Below are 15,976 nucleotides of genomic sequence, written 5' to 3'. Positions count from 1 at the left end.
GGTCACGATCCTCAACATCGCATCCACACGTCTAATAAGAGATAATGACACTTTTTGGAAAATACCAAACCCAAAAAAGTTCAGAAATGCCCCCAAATAACCCCAAACATTCCACCCGGTCTGGTTTAAACCCAAAATGAACGTATGCCGAAATAGGTATCGATTCGAAGGTCACGACCCTCAACATAGCATATACACGTCTAATATGAGATAAGGACACTTTTTAGAAAATACCAAACCCAAAAAAACACAGAACTGTCCCAAAATAACCCCGAACGACCCACCCGGTCTGGTTTAAACCAAAAATGAACATATGCCAAAAAAGGTATCGATTCGAAGGCCACAACCCTCAACATCACATCCACACTTCTAATAAGTGATAAGGACACTTTTTAGAGAATCCCAAACCCAAAAAAGTTTAGAAATGCCCCCAAAGAACCCCAAACGACCCACCCGGCCTAGTTTAAACCGAAAATGAACATATGTGGAAATCGCTATATATTCGAAGGTCACGACCCTCAACATCAAATCCACACGTCTAATAAGAGATGAGGAAACTTTTTAGAAAATCCCAAGCCCTAAAAAGCACTGGAATGCCCCAAAATAACCCCAAACGATAAACCCGGTCTGGATTAAACCAAAATTAAACATATGTCAAAATAGGTATCGATTCGAAGGTCACAACCCGCAACATCACATCCACACATCTAATAAGACATAAGGATACTTTTTAGAAAATTGCAAGCCTAAAAAAGTAAAGAAATTACCCTAAACGACCCACCCGTTCTGGTTTAAACCGAAAATGAACATATGCCGAAATAGGTATCGATTCAAAGGTCACGATCCTCAACATCGCATCCACACGTCTAATAAGAGATAAGGACACTTTTTGGAAAATACCAAATCAAAAAAAGTACAGAAATGCCCCCAAATAACCCCAAACGTCCCACCCGATCTGGTTCAAAACGAAAATGAACATATGCCAAAATAGGTATCGATTAGAAGGTCACGACCCTCAACATCACATCCACACGTCTAATAAGAGATAAGGACACTTTTTTGAAAATCCAAAGCCCAAAAAATTACAGAAATGCCCCAATATAACCCCAAACGAACCACCCGATCTACTTTAAACCGAAAATTAAAATATGCCAAAATAGGGATTGATTCGAAGGTCACTACCCTCAACATCGCATCCACAGGTCCAATAAGAGATAAGGACACTTTTTAGAAAATCCCAGACCCAAACAAAGTACAAAAATGCCCCCAAATGACCCCAAACGACCCTCTCGTTCTGGTTTAAATCGAAAATGAACATATGCCGAAATAGGTATCGATTCAAAGGTCATGACCCTCAACATCGTATCCACACGTCTAATAAGAGATAAGGGCACTTTTTAGAAAATCCCAAACCCAAAAAAATACAGAAATGACCCCAAATAACCCCAAACGACCCACCCGGTCTAGTTTAAACCGAAAAAAACTTATATCGAAATAGGTATCGAATCGAAGGTCATGACCCTCAACATCGCATCCACATGTACAATAAGAGATAAGGACACTTTCTAGAAAATCCCAAACCCCCAAAAGTACAAAAATGCCCCCAAATAACCCCAAACGACCCACTCGGTCAGGTTTAAACCGAAAATTAACATATGTCGAAGTAGGTATCGATTTGATGGTCATGACCCTCAACATCGCATCCACACGTTTAATAAGAAATAAGGACACTTTATGGAAAATTCCAAACACAAAAAAAGTACAGAAATGCCCCCAAATAACCCCAAACGACCCACCCGGTCTGGTTTAAATCGAAAATGAACATATGCCAAAATAGGTATCGATTCGAAGGTCATGACCCTCAACATCACATCCACACGTCTAATAAGAGATAAGGACACATTTTAGAAAATCCAAAGCCAAAAAAAGTATAGAAATGCCCCAATATAACCCCAAACGACCCACCCTGTCTGGCTTAAACCGAAAATGAACATTTGCCAAAATAGAAATCGATTCGAAGGTCAAGACCCTCAACATCGTATCCACACGTCTTATAAGAGACAAGGACACTTTTTAGAAAATACCAAACCCAAAAAAGTACAGAAATGCCCCCAAATAACCCCAAATGACTCACCTTGTCCAGTTTAAATAAAAAATGAACATATGTCAAAATAGGTATCAATACGAAGCTCACGACCCTCAAAACCACATCCACACATCTAATAACAGATAAGGACACTTTTTAGAAAATCCCAAGCCCAAAAAAGTACAGAAATGCCCGCAAATAACCCCAAATGACCCACCCGGTCTAGTTTAAATAAAAAATGAACATATGTCGAAATACGTGTCGATTTGAAGCTCACGACCCTCAAAATCACATCCACACGTCAAATAAGAGATCAGGAAATTTTTAGAAAATCCCAAGCCCAAAAAAATACAGAAATGCTCCCAAATAACCCCAAACGACCCACCCGCTCTGGTTTAAATTGAAAATGAACATATGTCGAAATAGGAATCGATTCGAAAGTCACGACCCTCAACATCGCATCCACACGTACAATAAGAGATAAGGACACTTTCTAGAGAATCCCAAACCCCCAAAGGTACAAAAATGCCCCCAAATAACCCCAAACGACCCACCCGGTCAGCTTTAAACCAAAAATTAACATATGCCGAAGTAGGTATCGATTTGATGGTCATGACCCTCAACATCGCATCCACACGTTTAATAAGAAATAAGGACACTTTATGGAAAATTCCAAACCCAAAAAAGTACAGAAATGCCCCCAAATAACCCCAAACAACCCCAAACGACCCACCCGGTCTGGTTTAAACCGAAAATGAACATATGTCGAAATAGGTATCGATTCGAAGGTCACGACCCTCAACATCACATCCACACATCTAGTAAGAGATAAGGACACTTTTTAGAAAATCCAAAGCCAAAAAAAGTACAAAAATGCCCCAATATAACCCCAAACGACCCACCCTGTCTGGTTTAAACCGAAAATGAACATATGCCAAAATAGAAATCAATTCGAAGGTCAGGACCCTCAACATCGTATCCACACGTCTTATAAGAGACAAGGACACTTTTTAGAAAATACCAAACCCAAAAAAGTATAGAAATGCCCCCAAATAACCCCAAATGACTCACCTTGTCCAGTTTAAACAAAAAATGAACATATGTCAAAATAGGTATCGATACGAAGCTCACGACCCTCAAAATCACATCCACACATCTAATAAGAGATAAGGACACTTTTTAGAAAATCCCAAGCCCAAAAAAGTACAAAAATGCCCCTAAATAACCCCAAACGACCCACACGGTCTGGTTTAAATAAAAAATGAACATATATCAAAATAGGTGTTGATTTGAAGCTCACGACCCTCAAAATCACATCCACACGTCAAATAAGAGATCAGGACAATTTTTAGAAAATCCCAAGCCCAAAAAAATACAGAAATGCTCCCAAATAACCCAAACGACCCACCCGCTCTGGTTTAAATTGAAAATGAACATATGTCGAAATAGGTATCGATTCGAAGGTCACGGCCCTCAACATTGCATCCACCCGTACAATAAGAGATAATGACACTTTCTAGAAAATCCCAAACCCCAAAAAGTACAGAAATGCCCCCAAAGAATCCCAAACGACCCACCCTGTCAGGTTTAAACCGAAAATGAACATATGCCGAAATAGGTATCGATTTGAAGGTCATCACCCTCAACATCAAATCCACACGTCTAATAATAGATGAGGACACTTTTTAGAAAATCCCAAACCCCCAAAAGTACAAAAATGCCCCCAAATAACCCCACACGATCCACCCGGTCAGGTTTAAATAAACAATGAACATATGCCGGTTAAGGAATGTTAAAAAAGAGCTAAAAAAGTGGAATAAAGAGTGCATTGGAGATGTTTTTATTGCGGTAAAGGCTGCACAGGCTGAGTTGTACCAAACTCAATGCAATCTTAGGGACCACCCTGATGATCCGAATCTGGTTCTTTTGGAGACTCAAGCTAAGGTGAAGTTATGGGAAGCCTTGGTCATTGAAGAAAAGTTCTTGAAGGAGAAGTCTATGGTGAAACATATTCAGCTGGGGGATGGTAATAATAGTTTCTTTCACAAGTCCATGATTTGTAGGCAGAATAGGAAGCATATTCTTGAGATTAAAGGGGAAGGAGGTGAAATTGTTAAGGATCCTAGCCAGATCAAAGATGAAGCTGTCTCTTTCTACAAGAAGTTGTTTGGATCTGATTCGGTGGATGGTGGTTGTTTTCCCAACTCGGTCCCCTTGCGGAATGGCCTGTCCCTCTCTCAACAGGAAGTCTTATTGGTAGGGTGTCCAATAAGGAGATTATGGAGGTTGTGTTTGCTATGAAAAATTACAAAGCTCCAGGACCGGATGGGTTTGGGGCTGCTTTTTCAAACATTCTTGGGATGTGGTTGGTGAAGATTTGACTCTAGCGGTGAAATGGTTCTTGAGAAGTCTTGCCTCCCTAGTTCGATTAATGCTACTTTTATTAGTCTTATTCCAAAGACGGGGATGTCTCTTCCTTTCTTGTTATAGGCCCATAGCCCTTTGCAATCTTTTTATAAGATCATCACAAAAATCTTATCTAATAGATTACAAGGAGTGGTTGGGCAGGTGGTGAGTGATTCTCGATCTGCATTTATCGAGGAAGGTCTATTGTGGACAACATCCTTGTCCTGTCATGATGTGGTCCGAGGATTGAGCGAAAGGCACTAGTCCTACAGAGTTTTAAAGATTGACCTTCATAAAGCTTATGACTCCCTTAGTAGGAAATTCTTGTTTGAGATGATGAAAAGAATGGGTTTCCCTCAGAAGTTCATTGGTTGGGTGAAGGCTTGTGTTGATACTCCCCGTTTTTCCATTTTATTAAATGGGAGTCCAGCTGGCTATTTTAAAGGGGGAAAGGGAATTCGACAGGGGGACCCCATGTCTCCCTATTTGTTCACTATTGCAATGGAGGGGTTTTCAGCCTTGATGAGGAAGTTGGAGGTTGAGAGTAGGATCAGTCTTCTCCCCAGATGTAAGAGCTCCCACCTCTCTCACCTTATCTTTGCAGATGATTTGATGATCTTTGTGAAGGCTACTACGGACTCTATTTTGGCCTACCTGGGGGCCTTGGATGAGTTTCATACCTACTCTGGGTTGAAGCTCAACAGGGCTAAGTCCTCTATTATTTTAGGGGACCTTACCCCCACGGCCAGAATGCAACTTTTGGAATTAACGAATTTTGTGGATACCAAGTTACCTATCCGGTACCTAGGTGTTCCACTTATCTCTCGGAAGCTGGCTTTTGCAGATTGCTCCTCTATTTTGGATCGGGTGCGGAATAGGCTTGATGGTTGGAAAGCGCATCTTTTATCTTTTACAGGGCGGTTACAACTCTTGAGCTCTTTTCTTCAAGGCTGCTACATTTATTGGTCAGGGATTTTTGGACTGCCTGGTGCTCTCAAGAGAAAGCTAGAGTCCATCTTCTCCAATTTCCTTTGGTCTGGCCCGTCTCTTGAACGTAAGGTACATTATATTTCTTGGGAGAGGATTTGCAAACCTAAGGCTGAAGGGGGCCTTGGTATTAGAAGAATTTCAGATATGAATACGGCGGGTATTCTTAAGCAAATTTGGTGGATTGCCTCTAAAAAGGACAGTCTTTGGGTTAGGTGGGTTTACACCCGCTATCTAAAAAATGACTCTATTTGGACTGTTAAGATTCCCCAAAACTGCTCTTGGGTTTGGCGGAAAGTTCTCAAGTTTAGAGATTTGGTTGAGCCTCACATCCATCATATTATTGGGAACGGCCAATCTACTAGACTTTGGTTGGATAATTGGCATCCTAAAGGGGTTTTGATTAAAAGGTTTGTGGGTCGGGTTCGGTATGATGTTGGTTCTACCCGGCTTGCCTTGGTTTCAGACTTTATTAGAGGTGGTCTATGGCATTTGCCCCCCCAGGGCTCTTTTGATCTGATTACTATTTCTAGGGATCTCCCTAGTATTCCCATTGTGAATGGGGAGGAGGATCTTATTATTTGGAAGGAAACCCCTAATGGCCTCTTTACTACTAAGTCGGGTTGGGAACTTGTGAGAAGCAGTGCTACTAAGGTGGTTTGGCATAGCCTTGTTTGGTTTCCTAGTTTTTTACCTAGGCATTCCTGTACTACCTGGAGATGTTTTATGGGTGGGCTCCCAACAAAGGACCAACTTATTAGAAGGAATATTGGAGTTGGGCAGAATTGCGTCCTGTGTTGGGGGGGTTTGGAGAGTCATGCCCATCTATTTTTTGAATGTCCCTTTTCTAAGACCATTTGGGATAGGGTTAGTTCTAAGTGCTCTCAAAGTGGTAAAGGACCTACTGGTTTTTTTGATGTGGTTAATTGGCTCTCTCATGTGGTTTGTGCTAATGACAAGTTAGATGTTATCCCCAAGTTGGCTTTTTGTGCTACAGTTTATCATGTTTGGTGGGAGAGAAATCAACGCCTCTTTAGTAATCAATCAAGGTCTTATGATAAAATCCTTCAAGATATCAACTTTGATGTGGTCACTAAAGGTTCTCATTGTCCGATTTTGGCTGCCCATACCCCTAGAAATCAGTTCTTGGTTGATATTTGGGGGATCCAGGTGCGATGGGCAGTCTCGGCCCCCAAAGCTTGTTCTTGGCCGAAACCCCCTACTCACTTGGTCACGCTCCATTGTGATGGGTCCTTGAGTGGAGATAGAGCTTCTTATGGCGGTCTTGTTCGTAATACCACAGGAGATCCGATCCTGGCTTATGTTGGTAAAGGTGTGGAGGCTTCGGTTCTTAGCATGGAGTTGTTAGCCATTCACAGGGGGTGGCACTGTGTTTAGAGAGGAATCTTCGACATGTTTCTATTAGATCTGATTCGAAGTTGGCAGTTGAGATTCTCACTGGTGTGTTCAGTTGCCCTTGGAATGTATATGTTTTGAAAAACCAAATCATCTCTAGTCTAAACCAGTTGACTCACTATGAAGTGAGGCATGTTTGGAGGGAATTGAACCAGCCGGCAGATTTTATTGCTTCCATTAATTGTGGGGATGGGGAAGCTATTTTGTATCCTCCTGAGTTTCATGATGACCTGATGCGGCTGATCCTTGATGATGCTTCTGGTAAGGTCCAGTTTAGGCCTCCGTGATTGGGTTGGGTGGCTTTTCCTTGTAGTTACGAGGGGTTTGTCCTTGGCGGTGTGGGGCCTCTTCCTCCTCCTTAGGTCTGTCTAAGGGGTGGGAGAAGGCTGCCTTCTTTTATATCTTTCTTTCCTTCTTTATACACACAACTTACCTATCGAAAAAAAAAAAAGGTATCGATTCGAAGGTCACGACCCTCAACATCGCATCCACACGTCTAATAAGAGATAAGGACACTTTTTAGAAAATCCAAAGCCCAAAAAAGTACAGAAATGCCCTAATATAACCCCAAACGAACCACTCGGTCTAGTTTAAACTGAAAATGAACATATGCCAAAATAGGGATTGATTCGAAGGTCACTACCCTCGACATCGCATCCACACGACTAATAAGAGTTAAGGACACTTTTTAGAAAATCCAAAGCCCAAATAAGTACAGAAATGCCCTAATATAACCCCAAACGACCCATCCGGTCTTCTTTATACCGAAAATGAACACATGTCGAAATGGGTATCGATTCGAAAGTCACGACCCTCAACATCAAATCCACATGCCTAATAAGAGATAAGGACACTTTTTAGCAAATCCCCTGCGCAAAAAAGTACAAAAATGATCCAAAATAACTCCAAACGACCCACCTGGTTTGGTTTAAATAAAAAATGAACATATGTTGACATAGGTATTGATTCAAAGGTCACCACTCTCAACATATCATCCACACGTCTAATAAGAGATAAGGACACTTTTTAGAAATTGCCAAACCCAAAAAAGTACAGAAATGCCCCCTACTAACCCCAAACGAACCACCCAGTCTAGTTTAAACCAAAAATGAACATATGCCAAAATAGGTATCGATTCGAAGGTCATGACCCTCAACATCGTATCCACACATCAAATAAGAGATAAGGACATTTTTAAGAAAATACCAAACCCAAAAAAATACAGAAATGCCCCCAAATAACCCCAAATGACAAACCCAGTCTGGTTTAAACCGAAAATAAACATATGTCGAAATAGGTATCTATTCGAAGGTCGCAACCCGCAACATCGCATCCACACGTCTAATAAGATATAAGGATACTTTTTAGAAAATCCCAAGCCTAAAAAAGTAAAAAAATTCCCCCAAATAACTCCAAACGACACACCCGGTCTGGTTTAAACCAAAAAAATAAACATATGTCAAAATAGGTATCGATTCGAAGGTCACAAAACGCAACATCGCATCCACACATCTAATAAGAGATAAGGACACTTTTTAGAAAATCCCAAGCCCAAAAAATTAAAGAAATTCCCCCAAATAACCCCAAATGACCCACCCGATCTAGTTTAAACCGAAAATGAACATATGTCGAAATAGGTATCGATTCGAAGCTCACGACCCTCATCATCGCATCCACACGTACAAGAAGAGATAAGGACACTTTTTAGAAAATCCCAAACCTGAAAAGGTACAAAAATTTCCCAAATAACCCCGAACGACCCACCCGGTACGGTTTAAACCGAAAATGAACATATGCCAAAATAGGTATCGATTCGAAGGTTATTACCCCCAACATCGCATCCACAAATCGAATAAGAGATAAGGACACTTTTAGAAAATCCCAAACCGAAAAGGTACAAAAATTTCCCAAATAACCCGACGACCCACCGGCGGTTTAAACCGAAAATGAACATATGCCAAAATAGGTATCGATTCGAAGGTTATTACCCCCAACATCGCATCCACAAATCGAATAAGAGATAAGGACACTTTTTAGAACAAACCAAACCCAAAAAAGCACAGAAATGCCACCAAGTAACCCCAAACAACCCACCCGGTCAGGTTTAAACCGAAAATGAACATATGCCGAAATAGGTATCGATTCGAAGGTTATTACCCCCAACATCGCATCCACAAATCGAATAAGAGATAAGGACACTTTTTAGAACATACCAAACCCAAAAAAGCACAGAAATGCCACCAAGTAACCCCAAACAACCCACCCGGTCAGGTTTAAACCGAAAATGAACATATGCCGAAATAGGTATCGATTCGAAGGTCACGATCCTCAACATCATATCCACACGTCTAATAAGAGATAAGGACACTTTTTGGAAAATACCAAACCCAAAAAAGTACAGAAATGTCCCTAAATAACCCCAAACGTCCCACCCGGTCTGGTTTAAAACAAAAATAAACATATGCCGAAATAGGTATGGATTTGAAGGTCACGACCCTCAACATCGCATCCACACGTCTAATAAGAGATAAGGACACTTTTTAGAAAATCCAAAGCCCAAAAAAGTACAGAAATGCCCTAATATAACCTCAAACGAACCACCCGGTCTAGTTTAAACCGAAAATGAACATATGCCAAAATAGGGATCGATTCAAAGATCACTACCCTCAACATCGCATCCACACATCTAAAAAGAGATAAGGACACTTTTTAGAAAATCCCAGACCCAAACATGTATAAAAATGCCCCCAAATGACCCCAAACGACCCTCTCGGTCTGGTTTAAATCGAAACTAAACATATGCCGAAATAGGTATCGATTCGAAGGTCATGACCCTCAACATCGTATCCACACGTCTAATAAGAGATAAGGAGACTTTTTAGAAAATCCTAAACCCAAAAAAATACAGAAATGACCCCAAATAACCCCAAACGACCCACCCGATCTAGTTTAAACCGAAAAGAACATATATCGAAATAGGTATCGATTCAAAGGTCACGACCCTCAATGTCGAATCCACACGTTTAATAAGACATAAGGACACTTTTTAGAAAATACGAAACCCAAAAAAGAATCGAAATGCTTGGAAATAACCCCAAACGATCCACCCAGTTTGATTTAAATCGAAAATGAACATATTCTAAAATAGGTATCGATTCGAAGGTCACGACCCTCAACATCGCATCCATACGTGTAATAAGAGATAAGGACACTTTTTAGAAAACACAAAACCCAAAAAAGTACAGAAATGCCCCCAAATAACCCCAAACTACCCACCCGGTCTGGTTTAAACCAAAAAAAAACATATATCGAAATAGGTATCGATTCGTCGGTCATAAAATGCAACATTGCATCCACACGTCTAATAAGAGATAAGGACACTTTTTAGAAAAACCCAAGTCCAAAAAATTAAAGAATGATCGCTTCACACTCCGAAGGAGTTAGTGGTGCGATTTACAGAAAGCTATTGGATTCTTCGCTTCGCAGTGCCTCACCTTGAATGTATATTTTTCTCCATTGTTTTGGAAACTCTGAGATGGATCACTATATCTCTTTCTCTCTCTCTCTCTGCAATTCCCCCCTCTACTAAAATCTATCTTCCCAAGATATATGGTGCCACACGTGCATTTGCACGTGCGAGTTTGCTAGTATATATAAATGTGCATAACAATAAAATAAAATAAATAAAAATGAATAAAATGAAATAAAATACACACATATGCATGCCCGCATGCGTAGACGCCCGGATTTTCAACACCATAAGTTTCTAGGTAGATGCCCACAAGAGTGATTTCCCTTTCAAGGAATATCGAAAGATCTCATCGTGATTAATCGCATGTTTTTTTCCTTTGTGGTTTAACAAAGGATTATGGCCGCCTGTTTGATTCCTTTTCTTTTGAGGTTTATCGAAAGATTTCATCACGTGGTTTTCGCAACTCTGCCGCCCTTGAGCAAGGCGTTAGCAGTACATGCTCTTGGTGACAAAATCAATTAGTCTTTTGTCTTTACCCTTCAGTTGTTGGCACAGGCCTCGACTAAAGAGGGGCAAACTGTAGACACTGAAATTTTGCCACCACCTCTGGCAATGATGACAACGGGACACGGACAATGAACATCACACCATTCCCCCTTTTCTTAAATCCCAAGTAACAAGGCCCACAGGCCTAGACACACCCAAAACCCCAAGAAAGCCCATTTAAGGCTCAAAAAGTACGAAGAGGGGGACCACACGATCCACGACGTCATGGACAGTTCCCCATGGCCCCATGGAGGCTTTCAACGGCAGTAGGGTACAAAACCACGCCGCCGCGGAGGGCTACGATGTCAGCTTGCTGAGTTCATTCACGACACCATGGATAAGTCCTCCACGGGGCACCCCCTATAAATGTTAAGCCTGCCCCTAACTGACTGGAATTTTGGATGAAGGGCAGGGACCTTTGACTAGTCACCCAAGCACACTATGCAGCATCACTGCATTGGTTGAACCCTCGAGGATGTCCGCCTATATACCTATCAAAAGATGGATTGCAAGCCCATGCAGCTGCACTGCCCACAACATGATGTACTGCATCAACCCCAAGTACTCTCTCTCTTATCCATAAATGTGGGGCCCACACGTGTATAGATGTGTATTAAACCCTGGATGAGGTGTTGGTACAAAGCCCAAGCCCTGGGCCAAGCACCTGTGCAAGCACAGGGCCTTTACTGCATTGTTGTATTCTCTAGGCGATGCACTGCGATTGGCCCAATCACCCAGAGAATCGCCCAGAGTGGCTGAGTTGTGTATTTTGGACTCCAAACATGTGGGGACCACCCATATAGACCATGAACACCCTCTAGGGGTAGATGAAAATTTTAGGAACCATTACCCACCCCTAAAATCATGTGGCCCCACCTGAGCAGCTAGAATGGCCATAATTTAGTTAAAAATGCATTCTGGAAGGAGGGGCCCAAAACCAAACAGACCCCAGTAGGGGCCAACACTATAATTAGAAGGGGGGCAGTACATAATTCGTTTACTGCCCCAGATGAAAACAGAAAAGGAGAGAAAGAGAGGAAGAGAAGAGAGAGGAAGAAGAAGAGAAGGAGAAGAAGAAGAAAGGGAGGAGGAGGATCACTGAGCTGTCTACCTGCACTCTGTCCCTGCAGCACATCCATCCCCAGGTAATGAACCTTACCACCTGATGCTACTGTTCTCAGTATTTTCTTATGGATCCCTGCTCTGAGATGGTGTTTCTGGCTAAGTAAAGCCCAGGACACCTTGGACTTGCCTTGCGATGCATCAGATCTGACATGCAAAGTTGTTACATGTAAGATCTGAGCATTTTATACATGATTTCATTACTGTTTTACAGCTGGGACTGAAACCACTCTCTATGCCAGACTGCACTGCCCAGTTACACCCAGAACAGGTAGTCTGGGCATGGATCTGTACATGCAAGATGATCCTTGCTTAGATTAGTGTAGGAACAGCATCCTGTGTACGTAAAACTGCCCATGCATGCAGCCCAAACCGTGGCTCTGAGTTGGAACACAGCCTAGGCTGCTGTTCTCTGAGCTGTCAGGACAGCTCCTGGTTTCCAAATGGGTGAACCAAGCCAAAAACCATTGGAACCATTGGATTCCACTCCAAATGTGGTCCATAACCATCATACATGCATGCCAGATCGATCCCATGGCTGCCCATGCAGTAAAATCCAAGAAAATAGCCCAGAACTCGTCTCAAGCAGGCTTTGGGCGATTGGCCCAATCACCCAGTGAAACGCCCAGAGATATGTTTTAGGCTGTACTGCTGTCCAGTCTCTATGGGCCTTCACTAGTGGACTATTTATTGTCTGTGGAGGTGGTAAATGACCAAAATACCCCTCTCCACATATGTTTGTTGATATCCATACCTTGGGTACCCAAGTGGGTCCCACAGGGCCAGGTAACCATGCCAGGGATGGTCCAGCTGAACTGCTGACCTGGGAACTATTTTGTATAACTATCTAGATCATGTACAACTGACTATACTGCCATATACCAAATCAGATCTTATTCCACATCTCTGGATGATGCACCGGGACATAGACCTGAAAGCCTAGTGCAAGACCCAGAGAATTCCAAGTAACACCAGACTGAACACCGAGTCAGACCAGTGAGCCTAGACCAGCACTAGGTTATTAAAACAACTTTGAATATTAATTGACACATACTTTTGATCTAATAAATTAGGATTTGATCCCGTGCTCGAGGTGCACAGCCAGACACCGGCCGGAACTGAACCAACAACTGAACCAGTAGGACCAGATCAAGGTGAGTAAAATTACACCGTGTATGTAAGTGTAACATAACTAATATGTTGAAATGAATTATAATATAATAATACTATGCTATTTACTTATTTCATAAATTTTAGAATCTGAAACAAAGTTATGTTGACTGCTAGAGTCTATGAATGGACATTGAATGCTGTATGTGAATTGTTAGACTAGATGCCGTAGCCGGCTTGGAAATGAGGCCTGTGGTAGCCCGTAGTATGGGATACGGTTGACACCACCCGACTTATATGATGCCATATAAATGCATTGGGCTAGAGTTTCATCACCCGTGCTACGCACCCTTGCCAACAGGGGTCAAGATGTTGGATGCCTGTGAGAGTGACCATATGAAAGAGAAAAAGAAAAGAAAAGAAAAGAAAAGAAAGAAAGATATGTTATTGCACCGAAAAGGTGATTATGGGCTATATGCCAGAGAAAAGAAAAGTGATAAAAAGGATGGATGCCTTAGAGGTTAATCACAGAGGGTTGGTCGGGCTGACCTTGGTGACTGATGTGGGAGCTGACTAGTCCTCCCTGACAACTCAATGGGTGTATCGCGGGAAGGGGTTAAAAGCCCGCACCAAGGATACATGTATAGGGATTGTAGTAGCACTAACCTGCCTTAGTTGTGATGTTAGGTGGCAAATAAATAAAATGAACTACACCTCATGTAGGACTCATATGGTTGTGATTGCATGTGCATGCAAATTTGGTGTTTTAGGGTTTTGCCTCGATTTCTATGCCAAAAGATACCCGATTTGGTATCTGACGGCTTTTGACTAGATTTACGTGCCTAAAAATGCTTAAGTCGGTGTTTTGGGGTCTCGACTCAATTTATGCGTCAAAAGATACCTGGTTTGGTATCTTACGGCCTCGCCTCGGTTTGGTATCTGACAGCCTTGCCTCGATTTGCATGCCTAAAAATGCCTAAGTTGGTGTTTTAGGGTTTTGCCTTGATTTGTGCTCCGAAAGATACCCAGTTTGATATCTGACGGCTTTTGCTTCGATTTAGTGCCTAAAAATGCCAAAGTAGATGTTTTGGGATCTCGCCTCGATTTGTGTGCCAAAAGATATCCAGTGGTAGATTCAAATCAGGTATCTTTTGGTGCACAAATCGAGGCAAAATTCTAAAACACCAACTTAGGCATTTTTAGGCACGTAAAATCGAGGCAAGGCCGTCAGATACCAAACCGGATATCTTTTGATGCACGAATCGAGATGAAACCCTAAAACACCAACTTAGATATTTTTAGGCACGTAAACTGAGGTAAGCCATCAGATACCAAACCGGGTATCTTTTGGCACACAAATTGAGGTAAAGTTGTCTGATACCAAATCGAGTATCTTTTGGCATGCAAATTGAGGCGAGACCCTAAAACACCAACTTAGGCTTTTTTAGGCATGTAAATCGAGGAGAAATCCGTCAGATACCAAACCAAGTATCTTTTGGCATGCGGATCGAGGTGAAACCCTGTAACACCAACTTAGGCATTTTTAGGTACGCAACTGAGGTAAAATCGTCAAATATCAAATCGGTTATCTTTTGGCGCACAAATAGAGGTAAAATCGTTAGATACCAAACCGTGTATCTTTTGGCATGCAAATCGAGGCATATCCGTTAGATACCAAACCAGATATCTTTTGGTGCATAAATCGAGGCATATCCGTTAGATATCAAACCAGATATCTTTTGATGCATAAATCGAGGCAAAACCCTAAAACACCAACTTAGGCATTTTTAGGCACGCAAATTGAGGTAAGGCCATCATATACCAAATCAAATATCTTTTGGCATGAAAATCGAGGCCGTCAGATACCAAACCGGGTATCTTCGGCCATATTTAAGTCCTGATTAAAGCTTAATGTTTATGTTCTATCTTTTATTTACATTTGCCCCCTGTAACTTTTAATTATTATATGTTTTACTTTCTTGTAAGTTATTAATCCTATTCCGCTATTTGTGAATGTAGAAAGAGCTTCTCGCTCTAATACCAAGCTCTGTCACACCACAAACCACCCCCTGGGAGGATTTGGTAGGTGACCCGAATTGCACGTCAGCAATCTGCCAAATCCCACGGATCTAAAAGCAGTTAATCCATTTACAGACACACACATCCATCATAATACATCATGTAAAACTCAGAGTGCTGCGGAAAGCTATATTTGCATTAAAACATTTAAAAAGAGTAGAAGTACAGGAAAAGAAAATATATATACAGTACTATGTTTGTTCTTTCTCTCTCTCACACCCACAGAAACAGTAGTACCTATCTCTACCATATACATCGCTTAAACAAAAAAACATAAACAGGGCAAGATAACCCAAGCCCCAAAAATAAAGTTGTAAAATAAAATGGGGAAAAACTCTGACAAAAACAAAAGGAGTCCCCCAAAACAAAAAGAGTTAGCAGCAACACCCTTCACGGGTCATCCTCAGCTATCACCGAGAACACTCGCACCAACGGTATGACCTCCGTTTGAGTCCATACCAATAGAGTCATAACCACCAAAGCTTGCCTCCGGGAGATAAGTCTCCCCGCCACAGTAACATCCACCTGTAGGATCATCTAATAGAAAAACAAATATAATAGAGTACGAGCTCCACCGAGCTCGTGAATGAAAAACATGGCATTTTAGGCACATAAATCGAGACGAGGCCGTCAAATACCAAACTGGGTATCTTCTGGCACACAAATTGAGGCGAGACCCCAAAACACCGACTTCGGCATTTTTAGGCATGCAAATTGAGGCAAAAGCCATCAGATACCAAACCTAGTATCTT

Source organism: Telopea speciosissima, chromosome 9 (assembly GCF_018873765.1).
Source record: "Telopea speciosissima isolate NSW1024214 ecotype Mountain lineage chromosome 9, Tspe_v1, whole genome shotgun sequence".
Classification (NCBI taxonomy): domain Eukaryota; kingdom Viridiplantae; phylum Streptophyta; class Magnoliopsida; order Proteales; family Proteaceae; genus Telopea; species Telopea speciosissima.
Note: the sequence above shows the minus strand (reverse complement) of the source record.